We start from the raw sequence: 14,998 nt of genomic DNA, 5'->3' as shown, positions 1-14,998 counted from the left end.
CTGTCTAGACTACAGAGGCAAACTGCCAAATGAAATACGTAGTAAAACATTTTTATTAATGGCAAAAACATGTGTATGGAATGGATCCTAAGAGGAATTTTTAGTGCCAAGTACAATTTTTGTTGAAACATTTCCGAGTAACCGAAAGTACAACACCGTTAGACCAAAAAAAAAACGGTGAATGAAACAATTTAAGTGAAACCCTTGAGTGTTTTCCTGTACCGGTGGGCTTACTTCCTAGCACATTTATTTATAACGGCTCTTCAGGCGTTTTGGCCAACAAGGTGAATGTCACACTAGTCATAGTCGTCAAATAATACCGGAATATTTCTCTTCCTCTGTGCAAAACAACAGCCAGAGTATTCTTGCTGTGACCTACGAGCAGGCGGTGGGCGTGTTGATAAATTGATTTGCCAGCGGTGTTACGGATTCTGGCCTGGCCGTGTGTGAATCCCCGACTAGCGCGAAGCCATTGCAGATTTAATAAATAATACTGGGATAAAGGCCCTCCAAATGTTGTCAGTTCGGAGTTTTTGCTGGAACGGAACTGTGTAAACAGGTTTACAATCACCGAGCCGGCTCGCACTCCAAGGTTTGACTACAGTGTGCAAGAAATCTTTTTTTCAACGGCTGTTCGAGGAACAGAAACAATAGCCCTTATAAACAGTAAAGGAGTGACCGAAAATCAGGTAGGCAAAGAGATCTTAATAAATACCGAGCTAGTAAAGTAAGTACGTTTTTATTTATATAGCACCTTTCAAGTGTACAAATGTAGTGTGTACAAATTCCTTCACATCGTGAGAGAACACGCACAAACATACACACATAACGGATAGCGAATATAAAAAAGCAAATTACGTTTACAAACAAACATAGTACATCTGTTGTTCATGTATGAAGTATAAATATGCGTTTCCCCCGTTGGTATAGTGTTGAAAGTTGAATAAAAGTGATGTACGGTATCTTAAAACATCAGAATCGCTGCAGGTTCGCTACTCTACTTTGTCATACTGTACGCTAACGCACTACACCGTGGAGGTCGATCGCGCACAGGGCACAGATGATCCACAGATTGTTGCGCACCGGACCCTGTCTTACTGTGATCGACGGTGAATTCCCCACTGCACTGGAGCCTAAACGTTCATCTGTGAATTCCATAGACCGTCGAAAGATGACTTCACATTAAGTATGGATGTGTGAACGCAGTCAGTTTGGTTTAAGCAAAAAAGATGGCCACATGTAGAGTCTTTTTAGAGTGCCGTGGGCCTTTTGGTGCCCACAGTTGCAGAGACCCAGATTTGGCCCCGTTCAATTGGAAATGGAGATTCTCCACAAAAACTCAGTGTATTCCAGGATGAGAGTTAATCTGTGCCTGTGAAACGGGTCCTTATGGTAATAAGGCACAGTGTGTGTGTACCCGTGTGTGTGTGTGTGCGTGCACGTGCTTGTGGCATGTGAATTATCCACCAGGCTCTTCTGGTTCTCTCATCAGCCCAGCTGACGGTGGAAACAGGGCCGTTGGGCCGGGATTAGCCAAAGGGGGGGGTGGGAGCGGAGATCTGTCCCCTCTCTGCTGAACCAGACATTACCGAGAGCCCCTGGAATTCTGTGTTGAAAAACCGCAGCCGTCCGGCGTTCCCCTGGCTTTGAAACTCCGCGAGGAGACGAGCCAAAAGGGTTCGGAGGCTCGCAGGAATGGAGACGTGTTTGGGTGCGACCAGATCTTCTGGGCCTTTTCTTCTCCTACATGGCTTCCCCCCCCCACCAGTCTCGTATATCTAGTTTCGCGGAAAACCGTGCAGCCCCCACGTCGAGCCAAGATCAAAATGACCTCACCACTGGCAGGGAGGAGGCCTCTGGCTGACCCGAACGGTAAAATGGCGTCCTCGTGTTTTAATGAAGCGGGGTGGCAGTCTTTTAACTTTCTGTGCCCTGGTGGTCTTCAACCAACGGCCCTTTTTTAATCATCGAAAAAACAAGCAACCCAGGTCATAGTACAAAGCATAGGCCTACGTCATTATTGTTTGGGGAGCAAACAAACCTCAAAGCCTGTTGCGCACCATTGGGAAGGAAACCTATTGTTCAACCCAGAAACTGTAGCGAAACGTTTTCCACCCAGTGAACCAGGTGAGGTGATTTAGTGGCATGCGGATTCTTTTCTAATCTGTGGGAAGAAGATTCATAAACCCAAGAAAACCCCAAAAAAACCCCGGGAAATAACATCTGCATGATTTAGCTAGTTGAGTTGACAATTCAGTCACCAGACCTCCTAATCTCCACACACAGGATCTGCAGGAAAGGCTGATCTCCTGCAGTCATAGAGATAGATCGATAGATCATCACATTTTCTATATACAGCCCAACAGAGGAATGCTCGAAGTAGTGATGCTCTTGCTCTCTTGGGGGTGAGTCTGCTTGAGTTTAAACCCCCCCCCCCCAACAAAAGATCTTTCCATGTCACTTAGCTGCTTGTAGATTAGTCTCTTTGTAAGCACTGTGCTTTGGGGACTAATCTGTCACCGTTTAGCACTGTTCCCAGTAGGCCACTGCAGGGAGCTGCATGCATCTGGAGTCATTAGCGCCGTGTAACCCCACATTGAGAGAGCCATGGGCTGGGAACCTGGATTGTGGGGACCGTGTCTGGGAGCGTTTTGTGAGGAGCCTGTTTTATAAGGACTGTCGGTGGGACACTGTTTTGTGAAGACCGCCACTGGGACCATGCATTGTGGGGACCTTGTTTTGTGCGGACCGTGCTCTGTGGGGACTCCTGTTTTGTGAGGACCCTGTATTGTGGGGACTCCTGTATTGTGGGGACAGTGTATTGTGGGGACTCCTGTATTGTGAGGACAGTTTATTGTGGGGACTCCTGTATTGTGGGGACAGTGTATTGTGGGGACTCCTGTATTGTGGGGACCCTGTATTGTGCGGACCGTGTTCTGTGGGGACTCCTGTTTTGTGAGGACAGTGTATTGTGGGGACTCCTGTATTGTGAGGACAGTGTATTGTGGGGACTCCTGTATTGTGAGGACAGTGTATTGTGGGGACTCCTGTTTTGTGAGGACAGTGTATTGTGGGGACTCCTGTATTGTGGGGACCCTGTATTGTGCGGACCGTGTTCCGTGGGGACTCCTGGTTTGTGAGGACAGTGTATTGTGGGGACTCCTGTATTGTGAGGACAGTGTATTGTGGGGACTCCTGTATTGTGAGGACAGTGTATTGTGGGGACCCTGTATTGTGCGGACCGTGTTCCGTGGGGACTCCTGTTTTGTGAGGACAGTGTATTGTGGGGACTCCTGTATTGTGAGGACAGTGTATTGTGGGGACTCCTGTATTGTGCGGACCCTGTATTGTGCGGACCGTGTTCTGTGGGGACTCCTGTTTTGTGAGGACAGTGTATTGTGGGGACTCCTGTATTGTGGGGACAGTGTATTGTGGGGACTCCTGGTTTGTGGGGACAGTGTATTGTGGGGACTCCTGTATTGTGGGGACTCCTGTATTGTGGGGACTCCTGTATTGTGGGGACCTTGCATTGTGCGGACCGTGTTCTGTGGGGACTCCTGTATTGTGAGGACAGTGTATTGTGGGGACTCCTGTATTGTGGGGACTTTGGGGCTGCTGACTCATCACTGCGGCTGCAGCCTGCACGCTGACTCCTGTCTGAGGCCCGCTGTAATGATCTACGCCTCCGTCACCCTGTACAGTGTGGAGCTCCGTCGCCATGGTCACGAGTCATTAAGGACACCATGGCAACGACGTCGTTTCTCGCATGGTAGCAGCTCGGCAGTGGAGGAGTTTGTTGTTGAGACAGATTATTGCGACACTCACTCATTCTCTCTATCTCTCTCTCTCTCTCACACACGCACAGACAGGCATGTTGAAAGTTAGGAAAGGTGTGTGTGTGTGTGTATGGGGAGGGGAGGCATCTATCAATAAATGACAGAATGGGGGTCTATCATACGCAGGCCTGAGGCATGAGACCGACAAGGCCATTAATTTGGAGCTGACCCCCCCCCCCCATAACAACCCGGCCCCCTGCGCCCCCCACCGAAAAATGGTGTAATTACTTATCCCACCCCGTCTGCAGCTGTGATTTCATGAGCTTTGGCAGCCTCTGCCTGCCGCTGAGGTCGTTGCGGAGACAGGAACTGTAAAATCCCTCCCTTTTTTTCTTTTTTTTTCTTACAGGAGGAATAAAATATTTTACAAAGCTAAAAGGTGAACCAGGGCCCGGAGACGTTAGACGAAAAAAAGACGAAAAAAAAAAGGTGAAAACTGACAGAATGATGGGTGGATGAATGGGGAGACGGAAGCAGCCTTCCCATTCCGGGGGGGGGGGGGGGGGGTTGGATTGGGGAGGATGGGAGACAATCTATGACGATCTAGCTCCAGCCAAGCCTGTCGGAGGGAGTGGGATTTTAAAATGTTTCGGGGGGAAATGGATGCGGGGAGGGAGAGAGGGTGCTGCCCCATGCCTGGAGTTTGGTGGGGTCCCCCCCCCGCTGGAACAGGAGGACCTGTCCTTCACCAAAACACAGAGCAGGCCATTCAGGGTTCCAGACCAGGTCGTGGCTCAGGAGCTTGACTGGGACCAGGAAGGTTGGTGGTTCAAGCCCCGGTGTGGCCACAATAAGATCCGCACAGCCGTTGGGCCCTTGAGCAAGGCCCTTAACCCCACACTGCTCCAGGGAGGGGGATTAGCCCCTGCCTAGTCTTATCAGTGTAAATGATTTGATAAAAGGGTCAGCTAAGTAACTGTAATGTAATGAGGTTGCCGGGGGCGATGGCAGATGATTGGCAGTGCTAAGCCTGCAAGGCGTGTCATCTCCCTAGGCCACGCCCACATCACTAACTAAAAAAAAAAAAAGAAAAAAAAAGAAAATGAAAGTCATTGAGAATTGTGTGAATTTGCAAATGAACCATTTGCGTTGTATTTCTTATTTTTATGATCAGTTCTATGTATATTAATTTGGCAGGTTGCTTTAACGTGGTGCAGAGAACAGCCAGGGCATCACTGATGACGCAATAGCCCCGTTGACACCATTTTTATTTATTTAACATTGTTCAAATATTTGTTTAGCATTCAGACCATGTGGCAGAGAGCTTGCTTGTCAGATGAGAAGAAAGGTTTCGTGCTTTTGAAGGTTATTGCCCGTGTTTTATCACTGTTTCTGAGAATTTCATTTTTTGCAGTCTTATGAAATACATCTCCAGCGTTTCAGAGCCAGTCCCTCCCATGATGCACCAGTGAGCCTTTTGGAAAGGAGAGCAGTAATCCAGGTCAAAGTCCTGGAGGTCAAGGTCAATAATGCGCTGTAAATGAGAGAGCTTAGTGGAGAAGGGCCAGACTGGTCAAAGCTGACAGGAAGGTGACAGTAATGCAAATAACCTCACATTACAACAGTGGTATGCAGAAGAGCACCTCTGAACATACAACCCATCATAACTCTTAAGTGGATAGGCAACAGCAGCAGAAGACCAATAAGTCTAATAAATACCTGCTCACTGAGTGTATTTACCTATTCCAGTTGAAGGTTCAAGTTTTGGCAAAAAGCAAAAAACAATATTTAAGTTTTTATTATTATTATTATAATATTCTTCAGAATTCAAATGAGATGAATGAAATCAGTAAAGTTGCCAGATACCTCTCAAATTCATCCCCCAAGATATTCATCAAAATCCCCCACTTTCAATTTACACTGAAATTGAAATGGACCCCTACTTTTGTGAGAGACCCCCTTCCCCCCTGTTATACAACCCAATAAAACTGACCAGGTGTAGTCTCATTGGAAATGTGCAGTAAATACTACAGTACAACCGGATGGATACATTAGATCAGCATTGCTGGCACTGTTTAGCACACAAGGATATGCACACCATATGGCTTTCTGTTGTCTGAAATATTGCAGGCAATATTGTCCCTAATGGGAGAATGGATTAAAATTAACTGATGCATAACTGGAACTGTTTATCATGCCTTCTCATCATAATCCGCAGGGGGAAGGAGAAGAGGTGGCCTGGCAGCCGTGACACTTGGTATCCTCTAGGGGGCAGTAGCATGACATCTGTGTTTCTTGCAGATTTCAGTAGACGCTTTCTCATCTTCTGAACTGTGTGGGGCTAGATGTTTTGTCAATCCAATTTTACCAATGGGGTTAATCACCTAATCTGCTGAGGCAATGTGCTTTACTATTTGCATGTAATAACATTAATAATAATCACATTAAATATCCAATTTAATTGAAATGATACAATTGTGGCGTGCATTCGCTGGCGGCTACTTCACTGCTGATTTGCTCTGGTCAGCATTAGCAATTCTAACATTTAAATAGCATTATGACCACAGCAAATATTACAAATAATATTTTGAATAACGTGTGCACAGTCTAGACACACAATTACGCAACAGCGTGGCATTCAGATGTTGGGGAGCAATATGATAATGTAGCTTTTGGAATAGAATAATCTAACAGCGCACAGCGCCGCGAATTGGTGCAGGTAATTTTGTGGCAAAACGCTCATCCATAGATGGGAAAAATATGCACGACATCGTTCTGTGGTCAAACAAGAATGTGAGGCTCAGGATTCCCGATAACCTGGTCATGTTTCACCCGGGCGACGGATGAAAATCTGACCGCGTCTGTAAAACGTCTCGCCAGGGAAGCCGATCTACTGCCGCGGTGTTTTCAACAGGGGTAGCTGTTGCTCCGGGAAACGAGGCGCTTCGCACGCGCGGCTGCTCAGAGTCCCCTCTGGAACAACGGGGCGATTCGGGCCTCGCCATTTACAGTAGGAACAAGAGGGCAAATTAAAAAGGACGACAGAAGCATGGAGGCAGAAGTGTTTTTGAAGCTGACAGAGCAGGACCGGAATCTTCTCTTAGGGCAGGCTGTAAATTATCGGTCCTGTTCCATTAGCGGCTCCCGTGTGAGCTATGTTTGTTGTCACTACTGCCTGACGGGAATATCTCGTGCACGGATTTGACGCCATGGATACCAACAATGAACAACAGCGGTGCCAAAAGAAACCCTGTGGCTCTGGGATTTGGTGCAGACGAACTACAGCTTTAACCCTTTAAGGTGCACAGTCACAAATATGACCTTATATCACATATGATTTAGAATTTTGGGAAAAAAAACATAGTTCTCTCTAATGGTTAATATCTGTAGGCCTATCTTTGAGCTGTTTGTAAAAACACAATATTGGAATGTTGGAATTGAATGAGACAACATTTCCAACAACATTGGCCAGTGTGGTTGAAAAATGTTCAGTAGGCTACACACAGACCTCAAATACCCCCAGCTCGACATGACGAGCCCGTTGTTCTCCCGTCGGCCATGTTTGCTGTCGAGATGTGCTCCTTATGCCGAGCTCCAGTCTCAGCTCTGAAGTGGGACCGGGGCGGCTTGTGTTTTGACGCTCGCATTTCTCGTTAACAAGGGCAGGAGATTGTGAAAAAAATCGGAGAAGCGCTTTGAAGAAATTAAACATGGCTCTTCCAGCCGCCTTCCTCAGCGCTCCCCGCTTCCGCTCGCACAGAAGACAGAAGACAAACAGGTGTGCGCCGGGGGGGGGGGAGGGGGGGCGTGACGTCGCGCTGGCTCCACGCCGAGTGCCCACACGAGACGGCCCAAAATGGCCGCCTCCCGGAAAATAAACGAGAGCGGGGACGGAGATGAAAGGAGCGGGAACCCGCCCTGGGGGGGCTTTCACGGCCCCTCATTGGCTGCGATGGTTCTTTCAGGCGTCCCGGGATTGGCTGCTTCGCTGCCAGGGAGAGATGGAGGTGCCAGGGACACGGAGGCCCCTCTCTCCTACCGCCGGTGCCAGCGTGAATGAACCCAGCCCTGTCGACTCAGTCAGTCAGAGGTGGAGGACTAGTGATATAAACACACACACACACACCTCACAGCACTCACACACCATACACACAGGCGTGCACATACACACAACTCAAAGCTGTCAATGTGAACATGCTGTAAATCATGTTGCTATAGTGATTCTGTGCTGTGAGTTTAGCATCCTGTCACTATAGTGATTCTGTGCTGTAGCTTTAGCTTCCTGTCGCTATAGTGATTCTGTGCTGTAGCTTTAGCTTCCTGTCGCTATAGTGATTCTGTGCTGTGAGTTTAGCTCTGTTCTTGTTCCCGGGTCCTGTGATGTCACTGCCAGCGGCCTGCTGTGTATTCAGTCCCTTTGGTCACCCTGTTTTCAATTGATCACGCACACACACCACACATGAACACACCCTGCACACACACCACACATCAACACACCCTGCGCACACACCACACATGAACACACCCCGCACACACACCACACATGAACACACCCCGCACACACGTGCGCACACACACACACATACACCGCTCACACATACAAACTGCTGCACACACACACACCATGCACACATGCATACATAAGCACACCACACACAAATACAAACCTCTGCACACACACACACACACACACACCACAGACATGCACACATACACATACACAAGCACACCACACACATACACCACACAAGCGCACGCACGCACAGATTTACTTACCCCTGCAGCCCCCAGAATTGTTCATAATAGCCGTGGCAAAAAAAAATAGAAAATCTCATGGGTATTCTAAAAATAAGCGCTGCCTTGTAGCCTACGTGCTCACATGCTAACCCTCTCACTCATGACCCATTTTTTCCCCCCCTGAAAACCGAGGAGGATACAAAAATAACCCCCCATCTCCCCTCCCCACCCCTCACACAACACAGAGCTATAGTAAATCTGTGCTGTGAGCTTAGCATCCTGTCGCTATAGTGATTCTGTGCTGTAGCTTTAGCTTCCTATCGCTATAGTGATTCTGTGCTGTGAGTGTAGCATCCTGTCGCTATAGTGATTCTGTGCTGTAGCTTTAGCATCCTGTCGCTATAGTGATTGTGTGCTGTAGCTTTAGCTTCCTGTCGCTATAGTGATTCTGTGCTATAGCTTTAGCTTCCTGTCGCTATAGTGATTCTGTGCTGTGAGCTTAGCATCCTGTCGCTATAGTGATTCTGTGCTGTGAGCTTAGCATCCTGTCGCTATAGTGATTCTGTGCTGTGAGTGTAGCATCCTGTCGCTATAGTGATTCTGTGCTGTGAGTTTAGCATCCTGTCGCTATAGTGATTCTGTGCTGTGAGCTTAGCATCCTGTCGCTATAGTGATTCTGTGCTGTGAGCTTAGCATCCTGTCGCTATAGTGATTCTGTGCTGTAGCTTTAGCTTCCTGTCGCTATAGTGATTCTGTGCTGTGAGTTTAGCATCCTGTCGCTATAGTGATTCTGTGCTGTAGCTTTAGCATCCTGTCGCTATAGTGATTCTGTGCTGTAGCTTTAGCATCCTGTCGCTATAGTGATTCTGTGCTGTGAGTTTAGCTCTGTGATGTCACCGGCAGTGGCCTGCAGTTTTACTTCAGTGTCCATCCCGTTTCCAACCCTACCTTCCACTCCTGTCCTTAGCTTTCTCCAAGCTGGGAATACGTTGCGCAACTCACGTGCCTTGTGGTCGGACAATCGGAAGAGCAGTTACGTGCGGCTGTGTGTTATTTCCCATCGGACTGTTTACGTTCTAGGCTAGCAATCGCGAACAATTTTGGGGCTATTTCTGCGGGTTCAAAATGCAAATACTACAGTACTATAGTTATCAAGGAACGTCTGTGTGTTTTAAATGTGTAGCTGTGGTTCACGGAGGACTCTTGTGTTTGTTCGACCATATTGGCAGGAGCGAGTACGTCACAACTCGGCCAATTCGTGCTGCTTCAGGAATCCCGATTTCTGATCTAGAACTGATTTCTCTGACTGATTTCTCTGATTCTGGATCATCAGGCATAATGAGGTGTTGGCGTGGACCCGGGCCTTTCCGTCGGGGAACCGGTATGGGCCGTAAATCCGACACCACTGGAGAGCAGAGTCTGTCTCCGTCCTGGTGGCTTTCCCTGGGCCAGGAGTTGGGAGTTTCAAGAAAGAGTTTTGAAAGTTTGTGGGACGACGCTTGGACCATTTCATTCTATTTTTGCATCTTGTTTTGTTCTGGTCCAGTTCTGCGCACACGCAACATCAGAATGCGGTAAATGGTGAAAGCAAGATGAGAAAAAAACCCCCCAAAAAAACAGAAGTAGGCCTGGACATGTGTTTGCCATGACTGGAAGGGCCGGTTAAAACTTAATTCCACATTTTTTTTATTTCTTTTTTTTCTTTTTATTCCCTGGTCCTTTTGTTCTTTAGGACCAGAGTGATGATGAACTAGCTTTTTACACTTTTTTTTTTTTTGTGCTAAGCATTCAGAACTATTTCATTCACCCAGGACCAGGATGAGTTAAAAACAAAAAAAATGACGCATACCAATGGGGTTTAAAGAGCAGAATGCTGGGAAATCTGGCCTGTGGCGTTTTGGTGCGGATGGGGAGGTTGCGGGAGGGGGTTAAAAACGGCAGTGTGTTTTCAGGAGGGGCTCTTCCGGCCCCGCGGGCAGAGGGGAGGGGAGGGGGGGATGGGGGCTGTTTTTCAAAGCGGGGCGACGGGGCAGGATGGCTTTGCGTCCTGTTGGGGCCTCCCACAGGGTGAGTCCTGGCTGAAACCCACCGCAGGAAAACACGACAGAGGGGATTACCACCGGGGTGGGGGTGGGGGGGGCAGTGTGTCAGTCACGTGACCAAACAGGACAGGGGTGGGGCGGGGGCCTCCTGCAGACCTTTGGCACACAGGAAAGAGGAAGCGGCCATTTTTCTCTCTCTCTCTCGCTCTCTCTCTCTCTCTCTCTCTTTTCCAGACCTGTTGTTGTTTCCATTCAGAGCGAGTTAACGAGAGGCCCCTACGAAATGCACACGTCTGAGGGGGGGTCTGGGGGGTGGGGCCGGGGATGGTCTGTCTGCACTTGCAGGGCAGCGTGTTTGTGCGATTTAAAGATAAACACCACCTCACTTTTCATCTTCCCCCATCCCACCACCACCACCACCACCACCACCACTGCCACCGGCACACATCACACCGAAACAAAATGGCCGCCGGTTACCTCGAGACGGCTGCATCGAGGCTGTGCGTCCGGGCGCGGTCGCACCGTCTCGCTCCGGTCCCGTCCGGATCGGCCCCAAAACGTCCCCCTCCCGTCTCTGATCGTCAGATTAAAGGACGCTGCGTTTGTGCGTCGTAGGCGTTTTAATATCTAAACACTGCACAGTCTGCTCGTGTCGTTACAAACCCTTTCCCCCGGTCCTTTTCATCCGTACGCGCGCTCGCTCGGCGAAGTAAACAGCACCGCGGCCGTTTTTCCGCGGTGCAGATTTATTTCAGGACGTAGTAGAGACGGGGGTTTGGAGAGGCCCTGGAGGGCCGTGCCCCGGGGCGGTGTTTGGCGGTGGTTGTGCGCGGGACGCTGGGTTTTCGGCGGCGGCGGTGGGGGGGGGTGCGGGCCGGGGCTAGCGGGCGAGGCTTGGCGGCTGAAAGGGCTGATTGTGCGGATGAATGCGGCCGCTGTCAGCTGAGCCTCCCGGCCCAAACAGAGGGCATTGTGGGAAACCGGAGGGCCTTTTCTGGCACGGCCCCGGCGGGCGGCGGTTCGTCATGGAAACGGGGATCGTCTGCGCGGGACCGTCTCCCGGCGGCGGGAGGAAGAGATGATTAATGACTGATGGAGGAGGCTTGTACAGTACAGGGGGAGCGAGGGGGAGAGAGAGAGAGAGAGACAAGTTCTCATGGAAAAATTCATAAATAGACAGGGACAGTGTAGTTATAATAACCCTTTCATTTCTTTCCGTCTTTTTTCGGTGTTGTGTTTTTTTTTTTTCTTCTTTTCTGCTGGTGAAATTTATACAAATGCACCCCCATACCCTGCCCCCGCCCCCCCAAGCCCCCATTGAGCCGTGTTTATTTTTAGCATGGGGGAGTTAATGCACATATGTCTGTGGAACTCCAGTGCTCTTGAAGGCTTTTAGCCCCCCCCCACTGGCAATCCCCCCCCCCCCCCCCGTGCACCCCAAGCCCTCAGCGTTCGCTGAAATCACTTGGAGGAGCTGGAAAAAGAGTGCGGCTCCTTTAGAGGATGTTTTGCATTTCTGGCATAGCGAAGCGGAGGGGGTGGGGGGGTTGCTACGGCGATGCTCCCAGTGTTCCGAAGCAGAGGATAAAACGCTCCAAACATTTTGAAGCTTTTGTGTTTTGGGCGGGGAAGTCCTTGAATATTGCAGCTTAAATCCCGAAACGGGCAGCGTGTTTTTTTGGGGGGAAGTAGGGAGAGGGGGGGGGGCGGGGGAGATTGAGGGAGTTGTTTGAAGCGTTTTCTTTGGTTTAGCGTGTGTGCTCGGTGTCGGATGTAAGCTGATGAGGGAAAACGATCCTCCATCCTCCTCGCTCGACTTCCTGTTTACACGCCCGGGGGCAGAGTGACCTCCTCAAAAGAAGAAGAGCCCCTCTGTGATGCAATCCAGCCTCTCACCCCCCCCCCCCAATCCCCCTCCACACACCCCCACAATCACATTTACAAACTCTCTGTTTCTCCCTTCCTTTCAATCTCTTGTTTTTTTTGTTGTTGTTTTTTTCCATCAAGCCATTTAGTGACCCAGTGCATCCCAGCTTTTTGGAAATGAACCGCCTACACGCCCCCAACAGAGGCAACAAAAACACATCTGCGCTTACTGTATTTATTCGCTGTTTAAAATAACTAAAATAAACACCTGGGTGGATTAACATTACATTACAGCTATTTTGCTGATGCTTTAAACCAAAGCAATTTACAGTTGATTAGGCTAAGCGGGAGACAATCCCCTCTGGAGCGATGTGGGTTTAGGGGCCTTGCTCAAGGGCCCAACAGCTGTGCGGATCTCATAGTGGCCACACTGGGGCTTGAACCACCAACCTTCTAGGTCCCAGTCAAACACCTTAGCCGCTAGGCTACAGGCTGGATTTCTCCCTCGACAGCCTCCGCATTCTGGGGCTTCCCGTACAAGAGTTCAGCCTTGCTTTCTTTGATCAGGGTCTGGGGAGACCAGTCAGACTAAGGGTCAATCTAACCACAGAGATGTTTCAGATCATGAATGCCTTGTCTCAGGCAGGGAAACCCAGCCATAGTGCTTTCTCAGCATTTCTTGCTCGAAACACAACCTTTGCTTTTAACGGCCATAACCTTCTGGTATTATGAGCCTGACCAGGCTGCTCATAACCTAACAGCGCTATGAGCCTGACCAGGCTGCTCATAACCTTACAGTACTATGAGCCTGACCAGGCTGCTCATAACCTGACTGCACTATGAGCCTGACCGGGCTGTTCATAACCTTACAGCACTATGAGCCTGACCAGGCCACTCATAACCTTACAGTACTATGAGCCTGACCAGGCTGCTCATAACCTTACAGCGCTATGAGCCTGACCAGGCTGCTCATAACCTTATAGCACTATGAGCCTGACCAGGCTGCTCATAACCTTACAGTACTATGAGCCTGACCAGGCTGCTCATAACCTAACAGCGCTATGAGCCTGACCAGGCCGCTCATAACCTTACAGCACTATGAGCCTGACCAGGCCGCTCATAACCTTACAGCACTATGAGCCTGACCAGGCCGCTCATAACCTTACAGCACTATGAGCCTGACCAGGCTGCTCATAACCTTATAGCACTATGAGCCTGACCAGGCTGCTCATAACCTTACAGCACTATGAGCCTGACCAGGCTGCTCATAACCTGACCGCACTATGAGCCTGACCAGGCTGCTCATAACCTGACCGCACTATGAGCCTGACCAGGCTGCTCATAACCTTACAGCCCTGTGAGCCTGACCATGTTTCTCATAAGAAAGCAAGCTTGGCGTAGAGACTAGGCAGAACTGTGCTGTCAGTGTTTCCATCAGAGAGCTGCTTAAATATGGAGACCCAGCCAGCCACTTCTAGGAATGAGCTGTACACAGCCTAACCCCAATTAGCATTAACTCCCGACTAACCCACATCCACTGTAATAGTGCAGACAGAGATTAGACTAAGTGTGTTTGTACGTGAGCATTTGTTGGCATTTGAGTGTGTTTGTGTGTGTGTGTGTGTGTGTTTGTGAGCCTTGAGCTGAGCTGGTCTGACTAGGTGAGATTATTATTAGGAAATAAGTATGTCATGTCATCACCCAGGGTTACGGAGCCAAGCTGCCGGTGGACTTGAACGACCCTGCTCATGTTAATTACCCAGAATGCTCCCCAGAAGAGGCCAGGATGTGGGGGGGGGGGGGGGGGGGCACGGTGACGCTGAGAGGGGGCGGGCGGGGGGCGGTGGGAGGGGGTTGGTGTTAAATTGGACTCCCGCAGCTGTTCCCTCCTATATCGAGGAGCGTCTAAAGTGGGCACCTGATTGCTGGGGGGGGGGGGGGGGGGGGGGCGCGGAAATATCCCTGGGTGTCGGCTGCCAAGTCAGGTGAGACAGGAAAAGGCCCCCCACCCCCTGGTCATGTGATCCCCGCGTTGCCGTTGGAGACGGATGGAAAGACGGGACAACTGCTCCTGTGGAGGTCATGTGACAGAGGGCCACTTCCTGTGCTTAGGGGCGGGAGGGTGCTTCTGGTTTCCTCATCAGACCCCTTCTCTGTGTGTCTGTGTGTGTGTGTGTGTGTGTGTGTGTGTGTGTGTGTGTCTGTGAGTGTGTGTGTGCGTGCGTATGTGTGCATGTGTGTGTGTGTGTGTGTATATGGATGCATGCACTTGTGTACTTGACAGAGTATGTGTCTATTTCTACAAGTGCTCCTATGCCTATCTGTGTTCCCGTTTCAGTGTGTGTGTGTGTGTGTGTGTGTGCGTGTCATTTTCTCATGATGTTTTTCCAGAGAATCGTCACTGGAGACTTGTGGGTGGGTCTGTTTAAGAGAGCAGACAGTGACAGGGATGTGATATCGGCTCAGGGCTGTCAGAAACCTCTCTCCCACAGAAACAGAAAAGAGACGTGACAGGGCAGCCATATGGCCCCAGACGCCCACGACGCTAGCGTTAGCGTTAGCGCTGGGGTTGCGGAT

This window comes from Conger conger, chromosome 2 (assembly GCF_963514075.1).
Source record: "Conger conger chromosome 2, fConCon1.1, whole genome shotgun sequence".
Classification (NCBI taxonomy): Eukaryota; Metazoa; Chordata; class Actinopteri; order Anguilliformes; family Congridae; genus Conger; species Conger conger.
The sequence above is the reverse complement of the archived record's forward strand: the minus strand, read 5'-3'. Positions refer to the sequence as shown.